The sequence below is a fragment of the Colobus angolensis genome, unplaced genomic scaffold, assembly GCF_000951035.1.
Source record: "Colobus angolensis palliatus isolate OR3802 unplaced genomic scaffold, Cang.pa_1.0 Scaffold7, whole genome shotgun sequence".
Taxonomy (NCBI): Eukaryota; Metazoa; Chordata; class Mammalia; order Primates; family Cercopithecidae; genus Colobus; species Colobus angolensis.
Genome location: NW_012120709.1, coordinates 21,761,750 through 21,783,947, shown reverse-complemented (window position 1 = coordinate 21,783,947; position 22,198 = coordinate 21,761,750). Strand labels below are relative to the sequence as shown.

The 22,198-nt window shown below is 38.0% G+C and overlaps 1 protein-coding gene and 1 pseudogene across 9 annotated transcripts in view; both read left to right on the top strand.

Annotated features, from left to right (window-relative positions):
* The window catches only part of CADM1 (cell adhesion molecule 1), a 338,141-nt gene that overhangs the window by 136,790 nt on the left and 179,153 nt on the right, over positions 1 to 22,198 (top strand). The gene's annotated exons all lie outside the window — the stretch shown is intronic.
* On the top strand, positions 10,274 to 11,484 carry LOC105501056 (annotated as a pseudogene). The gene has a single exon (XR_001000127.1). The product of XR_001000127.1 is annotated as a 60S ribosomal protein L3 pseudogene (transcript).

Below are 22,198 nucleotides of genomic sequence, written 5' to 3'. Positions count from 1 at the left end.
TAAAAATAAAATTACAGCTTTCTTAATGTTTCTCACATTTGCCCGAAGGTTTCAAAGAAGGTGCCATAAGAAATATATGAAGGTGCCCTTGGAAATATATGCAAAGAAGGTGCCGTGGAAATTAGCTTTCTTTTAGTGGCATCTTTGCAGTGAGATTGGGCTATTAGGGGCATTTTAGTTTTCCTGTACCTAGGACAATCTGCTGCTTTTAGTTTTCCTGTACCTAGAACAATCTGCTGCTTACAGTGATTCCCTGATGCCTTTATTAAGGGAAAGAGACTTCCCTTTTTAGGATTCATCTAACAAAGTGTTGTTGCTTACCTATGCTTACTTTTTTTTTAAAAGATTTTTTTCACTCTGCTAGGCACTGGGGAACTGTAAGGACTAAGAGGACCTCTTCCCCTCTAGAACCACACTACAATTTAGTAGGGTAGCCATTAGCCACTAGCCACCTTGGCTATTTCAATTTAAAGTTAATTAAAAATTCAGTTCCTTAGTAGTACAAGACACATTACAAGTGCTAATAGCCATATGTGGCTAGTGGCTATCGTATTGGACAGCATAGATATAGAGCATTCCTGACATTGCAGAAACTTCTGTTGGACGGTACTGTACTAGAAGTTATTATTCAGATTTATTTAACCACAAATATAGTTGTTGTAGTAATGCTTTTAGTCTTAGAGTCATGTTAACCAAGGGATGGATAGGAAAAAAAATACGCTACAAGGAAAATTATTATGGGCTATTCAGGTGTTCTTGTTACTGTATGTGCCCCTAATATTAGGATTTTCTTCACAGAACATTATCATTCAAAAAAGAAGTCATTATATATATTCAGGTTCTTACAAAGGCTCTCATATTACTGACTAATCTTTCAATTACAGTACTTTATTTTGAACATCAAAATGGCTTTCATGAATGTTTGCTTATGGTGCTTGAAGAAGTTAGTGGTAAAATCAGATTTAAAAAGAAGAAAGAAATTTAGCACAAATTTAGTAATCTGGGCATGACCTCACAACTACAAGTGTTACGCATTATTGTAAACAACCCTTTTTAAGAACAGATAAAGCAACACCACAAGTGTCATTGCTATGGAGATCACAATTATACCCCTGCAGGATCTATGACAAACTGTCCTGCTATTTAGCAAATTGGTACTTGTGGTAACTGTGCCATACATGAATTTTAAAAAGTGCTATACCTCAAACAATCTAGAAGGGAAGATGATTTGCTAAGGAAAGTAAAAAAAAAAAAAAAAGAATCTGGTGATAATAAAGACATTTTTGTGCCTGGGGAGTTCTTAATGAAATGTGAGAGGAAAGAAAACAAGGAGCTTTTCTAAATTAAATATGCTCTATAATATGCCATGTGATTTTGAATGTGCATACGACTAAATGAAGGAAATACTATACCTAGACATTTAACCATTTCAATCTCAGTCTTAAAAGTTAATGCAAACAAGTTGTTAAAAAAAAAATTATTTTTTGAGGAAATCATCTCATATGGAAAATGAGAGATCATCTTATATTCAGGATTCACTTAAACTTGAATTTGGATATATAAAGTATCTACTTCTGGAGATAACCTTACTGTTTCTTTTTCTAAGAAATTCTAAGCATTTCCAGAGAATTGATTAAAATTTATTAAACTACAGAAAGTGAAATCAGAAGACTACTGAATAATTTCTTAAAATCATGTTAAAATATATAAAATTTATATGCATATCAGTATGCTAAAAGTACACAGAAAAGAAAAACGTGGAAGAAATGCAACAAAATGCTAACAGTGGTTGACTGGGCAGTGGGATTCGTATTCTCGTTATTCCTTTATTATTTTCTGTTTCATTTTCTATAATGAATATGCATTATTTTAATAATTAGAATAAAAAGAAAATGTAAATGATTTGATGTATAGGTTCATCCTTCATAGGTTAAGCAAATGGAAAGAAACTTCTTTGTACAAAGACTAATTCCATATGGGCATTGGGTACCTTTCTCAGAGAAAATGGGTTGTCTAACCAGCACGCCTTGTTTGTTTTTTAATCTCTAACATTTAGGATATCATACAAAACAGAAGTCTTGGAAATTCTTACATATATGATGATTATTTTTAGAGATGGGGCCTTGCTATGTGCCCCAGGCTGAAGTGTGGTGGCTATTCACAGGCGCAGTCATAGCTCACTGCAGCCTCGAACTCCTGGGCTCATGCTGTCCTCCTGCCTCAGCCTCCGGAGTAGCGGAACTGCTGGCACATGGCCACTGCACCCGGCTTTACAAAAGCTATTAAGACTTTTGTTTGGTTCAGCATGTCTGGGTAACATTGCATGGCCTATCCCAAAGTCTGAAATATTTTAAATTCCAACTGACCAGATGTTAGGATACTCAAAGGAAGAATTGACCACACATAAAATTGTTTAAATGTGCTCAGCACTTTTCAGACTATTTCACATTAATTCCTAGTGAAATAATGTAGAAAGATTACTTTAGGGGTAAAGGTAATTTAAGCCTTTTTTGTTCTGCTTTTTGGTGTTGACTTACTCTGACTTTGAGTAACTCAAGTCATATACATCAAATTTCCTCTGTATTACTCAAGTTTTTGGTTTTGTTTTTGTAAATTGCCTTGACCTATTTGGAGGAAATACATGTTCTAAGAAATTTGAACACAAATGTATCCTTGGGATGCTATTTCTCTTCCTTTCTTTCTCTAGTGCCATTTTTTACATCACACAGATTTGGAAACAAAATGACATATTTCTTTGCATGTTGTGTGATGAGTAGAAGAAAGGAAAATATTAGCAACTCTCTACATATACAAAGAGACTTTTCAGGATCTCCGAGGGGATATGAACTCCCAGGTACTAGAAGACTAACCCTCTTTACAACCTTACAAAATCCTGTACAGATGGCCTATGTGTAAAATGCACTGCCTGTTGCTTTGGATATCACTTGACACTAAAAAGCTGTGCATTTTGTATTTTTGCATGTCAGAATCTTAGCCAGAGGAATTAAAAATAAATATTTAAGTAGGTTCCTGACTTTTCCTATCAAGGAGGCACCGAGACAGGCAATTTGCTTAGCAAGTCTTTTTGTTCACCTGTTTTTGTGCTGCGGAGAAATGTGATGTTTGCTTCTGATGATTCCAAATGTGCATGCATTATATGGTCAGAGCAGAGTATAGTAAATGCCAGCGCTATCGGTGGAAGGCTGGATGATAACATGTGACCCGAGTGACAGAAATGAATGTGTCCTGGCAAAAAGGAGCCATTAATTTGAATGAAAATATTACCACACAGTGGGCAGATTAATCTTGGCAGTTTATGGCAGTGGCCCTCATATATAAAACCTATTCTGTGTTCCCACAAATGCCCAATCAGTAGACAACTGCCCCAGTGTTAATTGTGACTGTGTGGGACACTTGGGTAAAATCTTCCGATGTTAATGATCCTGAATTTCTAAATGCTCTTATCCTAAAAATTGAGTCTTAGTTTAAGCAAGATTAGCAATGTGGGCCTTTCAGCTTTTTTGTTTGTTTGATTTTCTGAAAATATTTATATATTTGGGGTTTAAACAAAGAATTTTTTTTTTTTTATTTTTTTGCCGCACTCAGAACACCTTAGCTAATATATGAGGTAATTAAAAAGTTATTGTAGAAGTCTTCTTGTCTGGTTTATTGATGCTAGTAGTTGATTAATCAGAAAAAGTCATAACAAATTATAAATACACACCTTCTACTTTTCATATTAATGTTAAATCTATATACAGGTATTTTTCTTTTTTTATTTGCCAACATTTGATATCAGGTCAAGGCCTAGTTAAAATTTCCTGACATCTTCCTTGTATAAACAATACCCACAATGCTAATCTCTATGATTTTCAATCCCTGTCTCTCTAAATTGGCATGGTAATTTAAAGATATTAGGAAACAATCTAAATACGGAATCCTCCTAGATTTTTACTAAATTTCCCCACAACTTCTCAGTTATCTAACCTACATCAGCTTTAGTATTTTTTAATGACTCATCTTGATGAAGTCCATTCAAACATTCTGCTTAATTTTGATAGAAGCAGTGAATCACTTTCTGTTTACACTCGTATTTCATGGATTTATATGGAATAATCTGTTCCCATCCTATTTGATTAATACAGTTGGAGTAAAGAGGCTTGGGACCAAACCCAGTCCACTTGTGGTGAATGTGTGACTCAGCTGGTGGGACTAGCCATGCATGGGGGTACACTAGAGAAGTCCACCAGGATGACTCTGCAAAGTGCCCTTCACATCAGGGCATTTTCTACAGAGGGAATGGGCATCATCATTGCTTCATTAAGCCTGTCACGTTTTTCCATAAACATCTACAAATAGGTATAGGTGAATATGGATAAAGAATATAATTTTTAATATTATGTTCTCTTTATCAAATGAAAAGCCAGATATAGCTAAGTAAATGCTAATGCAACTGTTTTTAAATGAGGTACATGCCAACATAAATAAGTTCTGAATTGTTCATTTTACTACTTTTACATTTATTATGTATGTGGTATATTAATTGATTGCTTTGTGAAGCTGTTTAAAATTTTTCGAGAGTAGAGAGTGATAATGTGCCAAATGTGAAATAAAATTGGAGAGGTGAAGCTGTCAATAACTTAAGTGTTAGTACTGACTGACAGTGACAGGATTCAAGAAGTATCATAGATACCAATATGCTGTCACAACTATAATATGACCAGAGTGGGTATGGTCCCTGCTAAACAAGTTAAACAAAACGTTTTTTTTTGTTTTTTTTTCTTCCTAGTGCTTTATAGTTTCCCCCACTACAGAAAATTCATGAAGACTTTTTAAATGGTGATATTTATGGCCATGATAGACGTGTGCTTCTACAAGACCAAGTCCAGTTGTTTCCATTGCGAATACAGGGAAGGAGTTGATTTAAGCAAGTGATTACTTAAAAAGGAAAAACAAAAAAAGTGGAAAAAGGATAGGAGAGAGTGTTAATTGGGAGGGTTTCAAGTGTAAAGGAGACTTAAGGATGGGCATAAATGTAAATGTTAGGAACACATTTGAAATAACTAGGCCTTAGAAAAGAGATTTATAGAAGCAAATAATTCAAGAACTGTAGGTTTTGAAACTGAGACACACTCATTGCCAGACAGAATAAGAATGAGCATGCCTGAAATTTCACTGAGATAGATCACAGATATACAGTCACGTGTTGCTTAACGATGGGGATATGTTCTGAGAAATGCGTTGTTAGGCAATTTCATCATAATGCAAAAATCATAGAGTGGATTTACACAAACCTGAATGGTATAGCCTATGACACACCTAGGCTGTATGCTACAGCTCATTGCTCTTAGGCTACAGACCTGTACAGCATGTTAACTGTAATGAATACAGTAAGCAATTGTAACACAGTGGTATTTGTGATCTAAACATGTCTAAACAGAAAATGTCCAGTAAAAATATGGCATTATAATCTTACGGGATCACTGTTGTATAAGCTGTACATTGTTGACTGAAAGTTGTTATGTGGTGTATGACTGTATTTAAAATTATAAGAACATACGATCCCAAGGTCATTTGATTCAGACCCCAATAAAACACTAAAATAGTCCAAGAATCTTACCCTTTCCCATTAGTGAATGAAGGCATTCTTCAGCCTTCCTAGTTGAATTGATGCAATGATCAGTGGACCTTGAATCTAAGGAAACAAATTTCTGTTTATCTTAAGCCTTCTCAATTGTGCTTTTGTATGCGTTCATCTTATTCTTTCTGTTATTCTTAACTTAGTCATCCAGATTGCTGCTTAAAATGGAAAATTAGCCTAAAATGGAGTGGGCAAACAAACAAATCTATCACTGTCCAGAGTTTCTGAATCATTAACCCATTTCTTACAAGAAGAGAGGGAACTATTTTCTTTAATATTGAAAAGACATTACCTGGAGCACCCTAATCACCCTTGTTCCACACGTTGAATGATGCAGTAGAATTTAGAGGATTCTGACATTCAGAGAACAGCAGCCAACTGTCAAAAAAACGGTAGGAGATGGTAATAATGACCTCGATTTAAGGTCACTGGTGCTTGAATGCTTGCGGTATTTTGGCACTAGCTATGCCACGTCCTGCTGATCATGGAACTGGTGCCAGGTTCACTCAGTGGGGCCAAAAGAACTTTGAGTATAGTGACAAGAGGCTAAAGAGCCTGAGCCTCTTGGCTTATAAGATTGATTCTTAATGGAAGATTGATCTGGATTGGGCAAATCTGTGATTCTTCTGTTGGTAGGGACTTGAAATTGGTTAATGAGATAAACATGAAGTTCAGATTCCTTAGCAGATGACAACAGCTTTGCTCTGTATTCCCATCACCTAGCACCTAGTAGGTGCTTGACTATTGAATGAAGAAACAACTGAACACATTTTCTAGGTAGACTTCTAATAGAATTAGTATCTACATTGGATTTGTAAAAGTAATGATGTTACCGGTACACATTTAATTAGTGAGGGGTACTTCCTTTGGGGTTATAAGCATAAAAATACTCAATAACCTCATTGCTTTATTGATGTTTGTTTGTGAAGAAAGATTAAATAGTATCTTGCCTTTTTTCCTTTGCTTTTAATCATTCATTGTTAAATAGAGGCTTAGGCCATCTGTCTCTGCCAAGATCTGCCTCGATATGGAAGACTGTATAATAGAGATACTAAAAAAAACCTCTCTAATAATCTGTTTATACTATTATTCTCCAGGCTTTTCCCTAAAACAGTTTTAAGTAAATTTCTTGCCTTAAACTGCAAACTTATCTGTTAATTAAAACTAGTTTTGTTGACTAGGTCTCAATGCTCTTGAGGCCTGTGGAAATTATCCTTAGCTGCCTTTTCTCTTGAAGATAAGATAGAAAACAGGATGCCTTGTCGGGTTTAAAAAGTAAAATACAAACTGTCAGTTTTCTGATACCAAGGGACATTTTTTTAAGAATCAACATTCCAATGGCTAATCTAGTTAACTCTCAGTGGTATAAGATAGGAAAAAGGAAATTGACTGTGTTTTGGTACTTGGTTTGATTTTATTTTATTTTATGCTAAGTGCTTCTTAGGCAATTCTGTCTCATCAATATTCCGTAGATGTAGGCATCATTAACCTCGGTGAAAAGTTTATTACAAGCCACTGTTAGGACTTGTTTTTGAATAATGTTACTCCAGTATTTAAATGAAACAAACTACCTGTACCCAAACTCAACAGAGTTTAAAATTATTCAGAATATGGAAAAATAAGGTTTAGGGCCTGGGTGCTGTGGCTCTCACCTGTAATCCCAGCACTTTGAGAGGCCAAGGCGGGAGGATCACTTGAGCCCAGGAGTTTGAGATCAGCCTGGGCAACAGAAAGAGACTCTATCTCTACCAAAAATAAAAAAAAATACTCGGGTGTGGTGGTGTACACCTGTGTCCCAGCTACTCGGGCAGGTGAATTGGGAGAATCACTTGTGCCCAGAAGGTCGAGGCTGCAGTGAGGCATGATTGTGCCACTGTACTCCAGCCTGGGGTACAGAGTAAGACCCTGTCTCCAAAAAAAAAAAAAAAACAATAAGGTTTGGGTGTGTGATTTGGGGCAGTGTTTTTGGCATGCACGGGTGTATTGGGGGTATGCATATGCCCAGACATATGTGCAATCTGAAGACATAGTATGAATTTTCCTTGAAATAAATTTGGCTCTTAGAAGTGCTTTCTTCTCAGTCACATGCAAAATATGGTGAAGAATCATAAGCAGTCATAAATACTGGCTTGTATACACCATTCAGGGTCAACTTCAACAAAATACAGGTCACTCAATTTTATCCAGCAGTCACAGTGCTGGATCTACTGTGGGACTCTTAAAATGTTTCAAGTGAGAGCTGGATAGTCATAGCTAGAATCTGAGTTATACATTCTGATTTCCTTTATGGACTATAGATTAACTGCAACTCCGATAATACTTCATTATAATCCTACTGACTTCTTTCTGGCAAGAGAATTGCCAGGTACCCAGCTCTGCATGTCCTGAATCCTGTCAGTAGCTCTAGTTTATAAAGGATGATTTGCTAATGAGATTTTACAGACAAGCGCTAGATATTGGTGGTGATTCAATGTTGTTTGTTGTCTGAGTGGTTGTTTTGCTTCACGGTAGTTTTTGTTTTCCATTTCTTTAGCAACATCTTTCTCTACCCCGCTCTTGCAGAATTTGAGATCAAGAAATAGGCTATCATTAATTACATATAGACATTATAGAATGTTTTGGGGGTTCTTAGTCAAAATGTAAATGATAGTTTAAAACACAGTTTGAGGCCGGGCGCGGTGGCTCAAGCCTGTAATCCCAGCACTTTGGGAGGCCGAGACGGGCGGATCACGAGGTCAGGAGATTGAGACCATCCTGGCTAACACGGTGAAACCCCGTCTCTACTAAAAATACAAAAAACTCGCCGGGCGAGGTGGCGGGCGCCTGTAGTCCTAGCTACTCCGGAGGCTGAGGCAGGAGAATGGCGTAAACCCGGGAGGCGGAGCTTGCAGTGAGCTAAGATCCGGCCACTGCACTCCAGCCTGGGCGACAGAGCGAGACTCCGTCTCAAAAAAAAACAAAACAAAACAAAACACAGTTTGAATACCCTGAATGCCTAGTACCTTTGTAGTCAGTAAATAGTGATTGCCATGAGGACCACGAGTGTATCAAGACAGTTTCATTGTAGTGTTCAATTAAAATCTTAAAAAAATAAAATAAAATTCTTGCTGTATTTTATGAGTAGGCTACAAGAACCTAGTAAGATTTTAAGGCAGAAGAACCTTTAGAAGGGGCTGAAGGTCACAGTTGTCACTCCTTGTGTGAAAACATGTGAATTGCCTTCTAGACACTTTTATTTTGCCTTAAGACTGCAACTGTGTTCTGTCTAGGGGTTCTGCTGACAGCACGACCACACGAGTACAGTTCCCTTTCTGTGCATCAGCACAATCGGAGATTGCAATGCTGCTTGTGGCGGTTAGGATTTAGTCATGGAATGTAAGGAATTTTCAACAGGAAATGTATCTGGCTTTGATATATTTTCATCTGCCGCAGTCACTTAACCTGCATGCCTTTTGGGTGTCAGCATTTAATTCTAGGATTTCATCGGAACATGTGTGTATATAGTTTTCTCCGTCACTGTCTCGAGTCACCCATTTGATGCTGTTCAGGTACAGGTCCTGTTTTCATTAATAGTCACGTAAGCAGTGTTAGCAGGTTTTGGCAAATGCTCCATTTCATCTATGCCGAGGAACATAAAACTCTTATCGGCAGTATAATTTAATTTCACTGTGCATTTTTGGTTAGGATGCAGCCAACAAAGTCAGCAGAAGTGCAAGTTGTTTTTAGGTGGCTCAGTTGTATTGTAGTTGTACTTACTGTACCTCACTGCTCTTAAGTGTTTTCAATAACAAATACGGTATCAGCGCCAGCTTTTGGATATGTGACTTATACAAATGTCAAAGTAGCAGGTATATTATTTTATTTCCAAAGAAAGGCTTCTTTATCCTCTCCAGTACATGATTAATGCTCTTAGCCAGTTGGCTGCAGAATTTAACCTGGCAGGGCCCCAGCACATAGTAGGTGGACAATGAATGGATATAACCATTGTTCAAGGCTCTCAACATATGATTGAATGAAGATACTAGAAATTGAAATATCAAGGCAATTGTGAGGATAACTGAGGAACACTGGGTGAAGCTTATGTAATGTCATGATTTAGCACATGCCTTATTATTTTCATAGCTCTCAAACTTAGCCCTACTAGGAGAGAAACTGTATTTGGAACAGTACAAAGCAAATATGTGAGTGTTTGCATGTGCCATTCTCTTACATTTAAACTAAATAAATTTAAAACATTCAACAAAGATTGAGTCAGGAGCATTTTATCTTATTCATCCTTACAAAAAGCCTTCCTTGGTGCCAGGCATATAGTAGACACTCAGTAAATATTTGTTGGCACACTAGCTTGGTGCTGAATATAAGACACGTTCAATTTTGTTGAATGACCGATTGAGAATGTAGGAGTCACTGTAATCATGGAGGGACCCATTTCTCTAAGGAAGTTTCTAATATGACTGTGCCATTTCTTCGCCTTGGGCTGGTCTTTTATCAAGGTTGTTACTGACATGTCTATGCTTTATTGGAGTATCTACTATATGCCAACTATTATACTTGGTTCTCGAGCAATATCATCTCATCTTGATATGTTGTACTAGTGAGAATTACAAGAGACTGGCGGGATTTGATGGCGTGATGTCTCACAGAAAGTTCTCCGCTCCCAGACATGGGTCCCTCGGCTTCCTTCCCTGGAAGCACAGCAGCAGGCATCGCGGGAAGGTTAAGAGCTTCCCTAAGGATGATCCATCTAAGCCGGCCCACCTCACAGCCTTCCTGGGATACAAGGCTGGCATGACCCACATCGTGCAGGAAGTCGACAGGCCAGGATCTAAGGTGAATAAGAAGGAGGTGGTGGAGGCTGTAACCATTGTGGAGACGCCACCCATGGTGGTTGTGGGCACTGTGGGCTATGTGGAAACCCCTCGAGGCGTCTGGACCTTCAAGACTGTCTTCGCTGAGCACATCAGTGATGAATGCAAGAGGCGTTTCTATAAGAACTGGCATAAATCTAAGAAGAAGGCCTTTACCAAATACTGCAAGAAATGGCAGGATGAGGATGGCAAGAAGCAGCTGGAGAAGGACTTCAGCAGCATGAAGAAGTACTGCCAAGTCATCCGTGTCATTGCCCACACCCAGATGCGCCTGTTTCCTCTGCCCCAGAAGAAGGCCCACCTGATGGAGATCCAGGTGAACGGAGGCACCGTGACCAAGAAGCTGGACTGGGCCGCGAGAGGCTCGAGCAGCAGGTACCTGTGAACCAAGTGTATGGGCAGGATGAGATGATCGACGTCATCGGGGTGACCAACGGCAAAGGCTAAAAAGGGGTCACCAGTCGTTGGCACACCAAGAAGCTGCCCTGCAAGACCCACCGAGGCCTGCGCAAGGTGGCCTGCATTGGGGCATGGCATCCTGCTCGTGTGGCCTTCTCTGTGGCACGTGCTGGGCAGAAAGGCTACCATCACCTCACTGAGATCAATAAGAAGATCTATAAGATTGGCCAGGGCTATGTTATCAAGGACGACAAGCTGATCAAGAACAATGCCTCCACTGACTATGACCTGTCTGACAAGAGCATCAACCCTCTGGGTGGCTTTGTCCACTATGGTGAAGTGACCAATGACTTTGTCATGCTGAAAGGCTGTGTGGTGGGAACCAAGAAGCAGGTGCTCACCCTCCGCAAGTCCTTGCTGGTGCAGACGAAGCGGCAGGCTCTGGAGAAGATTGACCTTAAGTTCATTGACACCACCTCCAAGTTTGGCCATGGCCGCTTCCAGACCATGGAAGAGAAGAAACCATTCATGGGACCACTCAAGAAAGACCGAACTGCAAAGGAAGAAGGAGCTTAATGCCAGGAGCAGATTTTGCAGCTGGTGGGGTCTCAATAAAAGTTATTTTCCACTGGAAAAAAAAAAAAAAAGACAAGAAATTTCATATTCAAATGAAAGAGAATTTTTAATTTAATTTTTATGTCCCCAAATTACTTAATAATTTGCTAAAGGGAATAGTTCTCCTTTCCCCCTACATGGATTCCCCATCAGAAGCTCATGCCTTTGAGCGGTATACTTGGCCACTGAGCTGGAAAATTGTCGGTCTTCATACAACGTTTTAGATCCTAGAACCTCAATGGAACCGTTTCTCAAAAATTTCTACCATCTTATGAGAAGCCACAGATGTGCCTTCATTTTGTAGTATATTAACAAGGTGGTAATGCATGTATGTATACAAATCTATCCTGACAGTCTCCTTTGAGGGTTGATTCAAAACTCACTCCTCATCTTGGTTTTGTTTGCTTGACATGGGAAGAACAAAACATTTATCTTTATGTTCTGACAATAGAAATAGTAGTTGTATGAAATACTCAGTGGGCGAAGCAGTAAGTGATAAGGGAAATAGTATTTAGCATGTTGCATTTGCAAAGGAAACTCTTAGAAAATTGGCTAACTTGAGATTTACTTACACTCTAAGCTTAGAGTTCACAGGGATGAATTTAGGTGGAGCGATGATATTTGAAGGAAAAGGTACAGGTCTACTTACAGTAGACTAGATTAGGTGATCTTATTGTGCAGTATGTTTTAAAATTACTGATGTGACATACATTAATCTCAATAATAATGAAATAAGCTGGATAAAAAGAGTATAATAATTGATATGGTTCAGCTGTGTCTGCACCCAAATCTCATCTTGAATTGTAGCTTCCATAATTCCCACATGTCATGGGCAGGACCTGGTGGGAAGTAATTGAATCATGGGGGCAGGTCTTTGCTGTGCTATTCTCATGATAGTGAATAAGTCTCACAAGATCTGATGGTTTTATAAAGGGGAGTTTCCCTGCACAAGTTCTGTTATTCTCTCTTGTCTGCTGCCATGTAAGATGTGCCTTTCACCTTCCGCCATGATTGTAAGGCCTCCTCAGCTATGTGGAAGTGTGAGTCCATTAAACCTCTTTTTCTTTATAATTTACCCAGTCTCCAGTATGTCTTTATCAGCAGTGTGAAAATGGGCTAATAAATACTTTATGATTCTTTTTCTATACAGTTATTTTAAAGATTCAAAATAAATGACTATGAGTGAGACAAGGAGGATCAATGACTGCTTCAGAGGTAGTGGATGGTGCTGGTATAGGAAGGAAGGATGACAGATGGGTACCAGGAATTTTTAGAAGTGATGAATTATGTTTCTTCTCTTGATTGTGGTGATGTTTTGCAGCTGTGTACAGCTGTGCCAGAACTTATTAAACTATACTTCATATATGTGGACTTTATTATACATTTATTAAACCTTAATCAAGCTATTAGAAAAAAATGTAATTTTATGGCAATTACCACATTATAATCAACTAATTATCTAGTGTCTGTCTGTTGTACTAGACTGTAAACTCCCAAAAGACAGGCTTTTTCTGTTTCATCTGTGTTCTCAATGTCTAACCTGTGAGATGTTCCTATTAAGTACTCATTAAATAAGTTGAGTAAGTAAATAGATATGTTATTTAGCTAAAGCACAGACAGCTATTATTGGCTGAGCACGTGCCATATGCTGGGTGCTATGCTAAAAATACATTATGTTATGAATCGTCACAAACCATATTTTTCAGAAAGGCAATTTTGTTATCCCCGTTTTACAGAAAAGGAAACAGAGCTTAGAACAATTAAGTAACATGCCCTAGACTACTAGCTAATAAGTGGACAACACTGAAATCAAGGCCGAGTGATTTAAAGTCTGTGGTGGTAACCTCTCCACTTGGACCCTTTTGGCATCTCCTTATGGCCTGTGTAGATTTTTAAAGCTGTGACGGGGAAATTCGCAAGGATGTAAGACTCACTTCCTAGCCCCACACTTTCAACACAATGAGAACTTCAGTAAACATTGAAAACTGAATGAATGAACCCAGTGCTGAAAGTCTGGGAAAATCTTTTTCTTTTTGTTTACTTTCCCGGTATTAATAGAGCAACGTTGTCTTACTACACGTGGCTCTGTTTATACTGGCAGAAACCTGAATGGGAAGCAGGCTGGGGTACAGCAGGAGCGAATGCCTTTGGGGGAGCCCGGGCTTCTGCCAGCACGTGTAGCTGGGGTTCCTGAAAGGCCCGAGGGACATTGCTTCTCCATCCTCACATTGGAGATTTTGTTCCAAGAGGGGGATGAAGAGAGCATGTATTTAAATATTCTTCACAGTTGTATTATTTGTTAGATTCCTCTAAGAGACAGTTGATTTTTGTAGGCCAGTATTAAAATTCCAAAAAGGGATTACAAAAATGTTTGCATTGTAATGTTATAACACAGCTGGAATACACTTTATTCTTCCCTTTTGGTTATAATGCTATCTTATAAGAATTGTAGAATGCAAAGAATGGTTACATTTCTGAAAATAACATATATATATTTTCAGGCAATTGGTGTTTTTGTGTTCTTAAAAAAGCCATTACAACATCAGTTTATCTCGTGTCTGTGTATATTTTATAGTAGTACATTAAACACAAACGCTGATGAAAGTTTTTTAGTTTAGCTTAAAAGCAGTAGTTCCCAAACAGTGATTTCTCATATATTATTAGGTAGAGGTCACACTGGGATTTACATGGACTGCTATTTTCCCTGTTGAAAGGGCTACTTTAAAAAAAAATACTTGGGATGTTGTATAGCCACATTAAAAAAAATCCCTTATAGGGATATGGAAGATATGGAATATACCATTGATTTCATTAGACCCATCATTCACTGGCATGCCCCTATTTGTTTATTAATTCATTCAAAAAATATTTATCAAGGCCATGGTCTGTGTCAGGTGCTGGAGGGCCAATGAAAAATGTTCATAAGTGACATCTGCTTTACTGCAGGGTACTTGCCCTTTCCTCCTATAGTTTTGCTTTTGGAGATATTAGATGTATCAAAATTGTTAATACTTTTATATTTGCTTCTCAGTTCTTCCAAAATCACAGGTTATTTAGATCAACTTATTTGACCTTACTGTCCTCATTATATTTGTATAAAATATATGGGAAATACTTAGAAAATAAATATAGATTATTAATTTCATAAAATGGGTTAGTAACTTCTTATCCTATGTGAGTTATATTATAAATAATGTACCTCAGCCGGGCATGGTAGCTCACGCCTGTAATCCCAGCACTTTAGGAGGCCGAGGTGGGCAGATCACAAAGTCATAAGTTGGAGACCAGCCTGGCCAATATGGTGAAACCCCGTCTCTGTTAACGATACAAAAATTAACTGGGCATGTTGGCGCGTGCCTGTAATCCCAGCTACTCAGAAAGCTGAGGCAGGAGAATCACTTGAACCTGGGAGGCGGAGGTTGCAGTGAGCCAAGATTATGCCACTTGTACTCTAGCCCTGGCTACAGGGCAAGACTCCGTCTCGAAAAAAAACTCAAAAAACAAAAACCAAAAAAAAACCAAAACCTACCTCAGGAAAAGAGTAATAAAATGCATAAAATATAAGAGAACTATTCAGTAAAATTAGCTTGCTTTCTGAATTCGTGCCTGTGTGTGTGTGTGCATATGTGTGTGTGCATGTGTTAGTGATTTAAACTTGAGCTAAATCTGTTTAGTTTTTGATTTGTGGGTAGTTTGCCTATAACTTGATCTGGCTCTCTTTTTTTAGTACCTTTTTTTTTAGGGTCAGAGGTACATATGCAGGTTTGTAATACAGTTAAACTTATTCCACAGCGATTTGTTGTAAATATTATTGCATCACCCGGGTACTAAGCCTAGTACCCAAGAGTTATTTTTTCTGATCCTCGGCCTCCTCCCAGCCTCTACCCTCAAGTAGGCCCCAGTGTCTGTTGCTTTCCTCTTTGCATTGCATCCATGTGTTCTCATCTCTTTGCTCCCGCTCATAAGTGAGAACAATTAGTATTTGTTTTTTCTGTGCCCGTGTTAGTTTGCTAAGGATAATGACCTCCAGCTCCATTCTTGTTCCTGCCAAGGATATGATCCATTCTTTTTTATAGTTGCATAGTATTCTACAATGTATGTATACCACATTTTCTTCATCCAACCTGCCATTAGGTTGTAATGGGTATTTAGGTTGATTCCATGCCTTTGCTATTATTGTGAATAATGCTGCAGTGAACATATGCATGCATGTGAACTTGATTTCTCTTGAGATGACTTTTGAATGGTTTCCTTATCTTTGTGTTCTGGATTGAAAATGCTAAAAAGGCTTTTAGAGTGATAATTTCTCTTAATCTCATTCTAGCAAATTAAGCTTCTACAAGATGTAGAGGAGTGTTTTTGTTCTAGAAGAAGGGAAATGATTACAGACAGGATTTCTTTTAACTGGCATGAGTGGGTACATTAGAGATGTTTAGGGAAATTCTCTCTATAATGTATTGGTGATGAATGAAATGAATGTATAATATCTTATAATTAAGTTAATGATTACTAATTTGTTGAGAGTCCTTTTTTAATGATATGGAGAAACACTCCAGAGACAGTTATCTGGAATCACTCTGAAGGTGGTTATCTTGAATTTCAGTGTTATTTGAAAACTTCTAGTTATTATAGTCCTATAGTTTTCAGAGATACATGTGATATACATAAACTTGCTTTTTCCCATGACCTCCCTATTGCTCTTTAGGGCTTAGGTCACTTTATATTGTAATTATTGGGCCACCTGTAAATCTCTTCAAGGAAAGGACTGTGTCCTATTGAAGTTTATATCTCCAATGCTCCCATCAGGGCTTTAAGCAGTTGTTGGCTGCCCTATTAGAAGGGTCCATCATCAAGGCTTAGCAGCTTCCTACTATTTATTGACCCTTCTTCCTTGCCCCGCCTTGTCCAGTTTATTTCCAGGTCATAAGAATATCAGGGTTATGCGTGTGGAAAGAACTTGCTTCATCCTCTACTGCAGACAGATGTAGGCTTGCGTATTCACTTGGTCTCTTATCAACTCTGTGACCTTTGGAACATTACATATTCTTTGTGCCTTAGTTACTCAATGTGAAAACATGAATAATCATGCTTAATTTATAGAATCATGAGAACTAATTAAAATAATGACTAGCATGATTGTCACATAGTAGGTCCTTAGTGAATGATAGATTCCCATATCTTTTAATCAGTTCACCTTCTTCAGTAATTTTTGAAACTCTTTCACCACGTTAGATTCCTGTTAACTGTTTTCCCTATTTTTTAGTCTCTTCTGCTTCCAGATCAGCAGAGATATTGCTGCCAGATTAAATATTTATTAATTTTGTACTGTATGCTAGACATTAGGTTTTTTCTGTCCTCTGTATGATTTTAAACAAAAACAGCCCGTCACTGCTTCGGTTGACAGTCAGTCTGGCCATAACCTAGTTTTCTTAGCCTTATCTTGTGCCATTCCTTTCACATATGCAACAATCCTTACAAATTGAATACTCGTAGTTCTTAGTTGTTAGGAATCAGGATGAGATGATATCCAGGGACTCAGGAAGGCTCAAATCCCATCCTGCCAATCACGTCTACCCACTCACCACCCTTCTTTCCCAAAGCAAGGAGGAGCAGAATGAGAATCTGAATACCACTCCCTGAACTCCAGTTCAGAGCTCTGATAAAAGCTGGATTGGATTATGGATTGAGGTATGAACTCAAGTTATACCTTCAACTTCTCTGCCTATTCCATCTCAGTCTTGGAATCTTACTAGTTTCTGGCCAACTGCACTAAAGATTGAAGTGGACATGAGAGAAGGAGCTTGCTAAGAATTTATTTCAAAGAGTGGCATATATAACAGGTCTTGCATTCCATTAACTGAACCGAAAGAAAGCTTTAACAAAATGTTATAGAATTAATTAAACTTAAGTTTAAATAGCAACATGCGGCTATTTAGATTTAATTAAGTAAAATTAAAACTTCGCTTCCGCAGTTGCACTTGCTACATTGCAATTCTCAATCGCTGCCTGTGGCTAGTGGTGTCTGTATTGGATAGTGCAGATGTAAAGTATTCCCATCACAGGAAGTTCTGTTGGACAGTGCTGTTATAAACACAATAACATGGGTCATTTATCACCAATACATTACAGAGAAGATTTCCCTAAACATCTCTAATACGTCCACTCATGCCAGTTACAAGAAATCTTGTCTGTACCCATTTCCCTTTTTCTTGAACAAAAACACTCCTCTGTATCTTGTAGAAGCTTATTTTGCTAGAATGACATAAATAGAAATTATCAAACTTGAAAAGCCTTCAGCATTTTCAATCCAGAACACAAAGATAAGGAAATAATTCAAAAGTTACCTCAAGAGAAATCAAGTTCGTATGCATACATATGTTCACTGCAGCACTATTCACAATAGCAAAGACATGGAATCAGCCTAAATGCCCATCAGTGGCAGATTGGATGAAGAACATGTGGTACATATACACCATGAAATACTATGGAGCTGTACTGCCTGGCCTTGAAATTTGGCTGTGCCAGCCCTAGCTGAATGAAACTTATCTCTGTCTTACCTCAACTGCAAGATGGGGATAATAATAATATCTATTTCATATGGCACTGGTGAGAATTAAGCTAATTAGTATGAAATACACAAAAATACTAAAAACAGTGCCCAGCACTGTGCAATGCTATGTTTTTTCTGTCTTCTCTTCCTCCTCCTTGTCCTCCTCCTCTTCTTCCTAAGTCTTCTCTGTTTTTTTTTTTTTTTTAAACTAAGAAACACATATTCTTTGAATATGGAAGAGAAAGGAATTTACTTTGCTCATCCTGTAATTTTTTTTTTTTTTTTTGCTGGAGATGAGCTCTTAGCTAGCTTCTGGGAAAAGAAAATATTTCCTCTGTTTTATCCAGCACTCTGCATAGCCTGTGACAGTTACATGAAAATGTCAGTTTAGATGTGTTAGAGATTGTTTTAGAAGACTATTCCATGTAAGCTGTGCATTGGTTCATTCATTCATTCTTGCACAAGTGTGTGAGGATTGCTTCTTAAATGCAGGGCGCCGTATTTACATCAGATGGGGACTTAGAATCATCATTCCATGCTGACAAGCCCTCTGCCAAAGGGATCAGTACTCCACTTTTGTATAGAACTGGGACAGGCTTTCCGTCACAATTTTGTTATGAAACTGTCAGGTGAGATGTTGCACTGAATTCCCTTTAGTTGATTTATACAATTTCAGAGATTTTGTTACGGTAACTTGGGGGCTTTTAATTTGATTTTATTGCATTCTTTTTTTAGACTCTTAAGGCAGTGGTGTTTTCATCACTACATCTGCACAATTTGTTATTGGCATTATTGGGAATTGCTGATGTAAAGCAGTCTATGACTTTTGGGAATATTAATAAACTCCTAAAGTACTTGTTCAATTAGCTTCTCTGACCTGCTGTTCAGAGGTTGAGCTGTCATTAACTGAGGAAGCTTCCTATGGTTTAAGTGGTGGTGAGGAAAACCATTGTCTTTCTTTCTCCTCATCTTTGTCTTGCCTACTTCATTCACTACTTTCTTGGGAGCAGTGCAGGAACGGGCCTTCCAGTTCCAGAGCTGAAGAGGGACTCCTATGCCCTAGAGAATGAGAAAGAACATGCTGGTTAGGTTTTATATTACTACTGTGCCTATTTTTGATTAAGAAAATGTTTGCTGTGTGTCCAGAGGTTTAAAAGATTAATAATTTATTTTATGTATCTGGAGAATTGCTTCTCTCTGCCTCAAGCATTAGGGCCAGAGTTCTGTATTTTGTCTGGATACAGTTTGAAGTGTTTTCTCTAGGTCTTATAGGGGAGAATCTGAAGACTTCATTGCTCGCTGGTTTCAGTCTTACTAATGTTGGGCCCTTAGATCAGCTTGCTAGAATACAAAAATTATTCTTTTATCATGACACCAAATTCTGTACTCTGGGACTCCAAGTGGCCATCGAAAGACTTGGATTTAATGTTAGTGCCTCATGCTATCAACTGCCTATCTGTTGTGAAATTCTTTTGTTGTCAGATTTGTTGTTTCCTTTTTAGATAGTAGATCATCTGATTTAGAGCGTGAAGGTACATCTTCCTAAGTTTCTATGACAGAAAGATATTGAAGAAGAGGGAGAAAAGCCAAACACCAGAGACCAGACAAGCTGGCAGGAAATTGCAAACATGGTGGAATTTCCAGTCTTTTTCATTTTTTGAAGACACGGATAATTTAAAAACTACTCGCTTTTACTTTTGTTTGTTTCCTTGCTTGCAACCACGTCTATCTGCCAACCTTTCTAAAATGTCATGATGTAATTATTTTAACAGGCACTGTATGCTCCTTTATTTGGGGGATATTAACCTTTCTAAACAAAAGGAATGTTAATATACACTGGAGACACAACTAATGGGATTTCATTTTTCTTGTTAGGCAAGAAGCTTGATTTTTTTTTTTTTTTTTAACTTCTCGTAAAAGAATTCAGCAAGTGAAATAATTGCCTTAAGCTAATCCATGATAGTGATTTTAAACGTGACTTTCCAGATCACTTTTATATGGCTTAGAAAGAATAATGTGATTTTCTTGTTTTTGTTTGCTTTAGCTGAACAGTGTTGAAGGATGATATAAATTCAATGAATTCAAAACAAAGAAAATGCTAATTGCTAATGCGCTAAGTTCTTTTAAGGCATGAAATATAGTGTTTAATTCATAAGCATTGTTTCGTTTTATATAGATTTAATTTTTTTTTTAGTTAGTATAGGACAAACTCAGAATAAATTAGCCAGCTAGCCATTTTCTTAATTATTATGTATTCCTATTTGATGTTTAAATATATACGACCTGAATATGTTGTGGTTTTTATTTTAAAAAAAGGAAAAAAAGAAAGAATGGTCATAGGCTCTCAGATAGTGATGCAAAGCACTTTTAGGATTTCTACAGGGCACCTCCTCTATCCCTGGCTTTCCGCCTCTCCCCTTCCCTACCTTCTTCCCTCCTTCCCTTTAATGAGTATCCACTGAACCATTTTCACATACTTCCTCAATCACCCTTTTGACCAATAGCATGCATTTGCCATGGCATGGCTGGGCTATACATCTTTAGTGTTAAAGATGGTAAGGCTGGCCGGGCGTGGTGGCTCACGCCTCTAATCCCAGAACTTTGGGAGGCCGAGGTGGGTGCATCACCTAAGATTTGGAGTTTGAGACCAGCCTGACCAACATGGAGAACCCCATCTCTACTAAAAATGCAAAATTAGCCGGTTGTGGTGGCACATGCCTGTAATTCCAGCTACTCGGGTGGCTGAAGTAGGAGAATCGCTTGAACCCAGGAGGCAGAGGTTGCAGTAAGCCCAGTAAGCCAAGATCGTGTCACTGCATTCTAGCCTGGACCCCAGGAGCGAAACTCCATCTCAAAAAAAAAATATGGTAAGGCTATGAAATAAATGAAGACTAATTGGTCCATGTGGTGTAGCCCATGACTTAGGCCTTTTTTATTATGAACTACCTCCCCGATAGTTCCATAGACATGTGTACCCTGAACAAAATATGAGTCATTAATCCCTCTGATGGAGGGACCTAAAACAATGAAGTAGGAAGGAGAGGAAGGAGAATGCTGCTGATTTGAACTGGGATTTTCTCGTCTGTCAAGCCCTTGAACAGCTTTCCCTTTAAGCAACAAAGATGACAAGTTTTTGCTATTTTGGATTAGCGAGAGTATGAAATGGCTTCCCTTTCCTTCCAGGCAAAAATACCAACAGAATCTGACTTCGGAATGAAAGTGCTAATTTCATTTGGTGACTTTCAGATTTGAAATATGGGCTTGAACAGGCATTGTGCATTAGTCAGCTGAGGCAGTGGAGGTTATTTTTACAATGCTAATTATTGTTTCATGACAGTGATTTACTTTATGTTGTCTGCTCTTTACACCCCCAAACTAGCCATTGTTTTGGGAACAGAATTGGTTGGGTTGTCTTTTCAAAGACAAATCTTACTATTTTATGCATAGAAATACTTTCCTGTAATAAAGAAGAAAGCTTTATTGAAGAGAATCTTGCATATGAAATATAATCTGGCTAAATATTCAAAACTAACAGGTTTATATTTTAGTATTGATTTTTAAAGTATATTTTTCTGACATCCTAACCACCTTGCTTTATCTGCATTAAAGTTAAATCTGTTTTACTGGGATGCAGCTAAATTTTTGTTACTCACATTGAACTTAGAAAGGAGCGACACATATAGTTAACAAATAAATACAAAATGAAATCGAGTATAACCCCTTGATGCGTAAAGGAAGATAAGTGGAAGACAGAGTTGATTGCATGTCTGGAAGCATATCTGCCTGATTTATGCTCTAATTTTAGTACTGAGTTTCCTTTGTAATAGTAAAATGTCACATTAGCATGTCCCTTTTAATAATCTAATATGCTACCAGTGACAATAAATACATGCACTGAGTCTAGCTCAGGGTTTCTCAAACTTCAGAGGCCCATGACCCTTCCCGATGTAGTTAAATTGCCCAGATGACCCTCCTGTCATATATTTTTAATTGTAAAGCACTTGAAATTAATCATGTTTTATTTCTTTTTAAATAAGCACCTCAAGAGCAGTGGTGAGCAGTTTTGCTCACGGCACTTATCCACTCTTAAAGAAAATTAAAGATTGGAAAGGGCCTTGCGTCTCA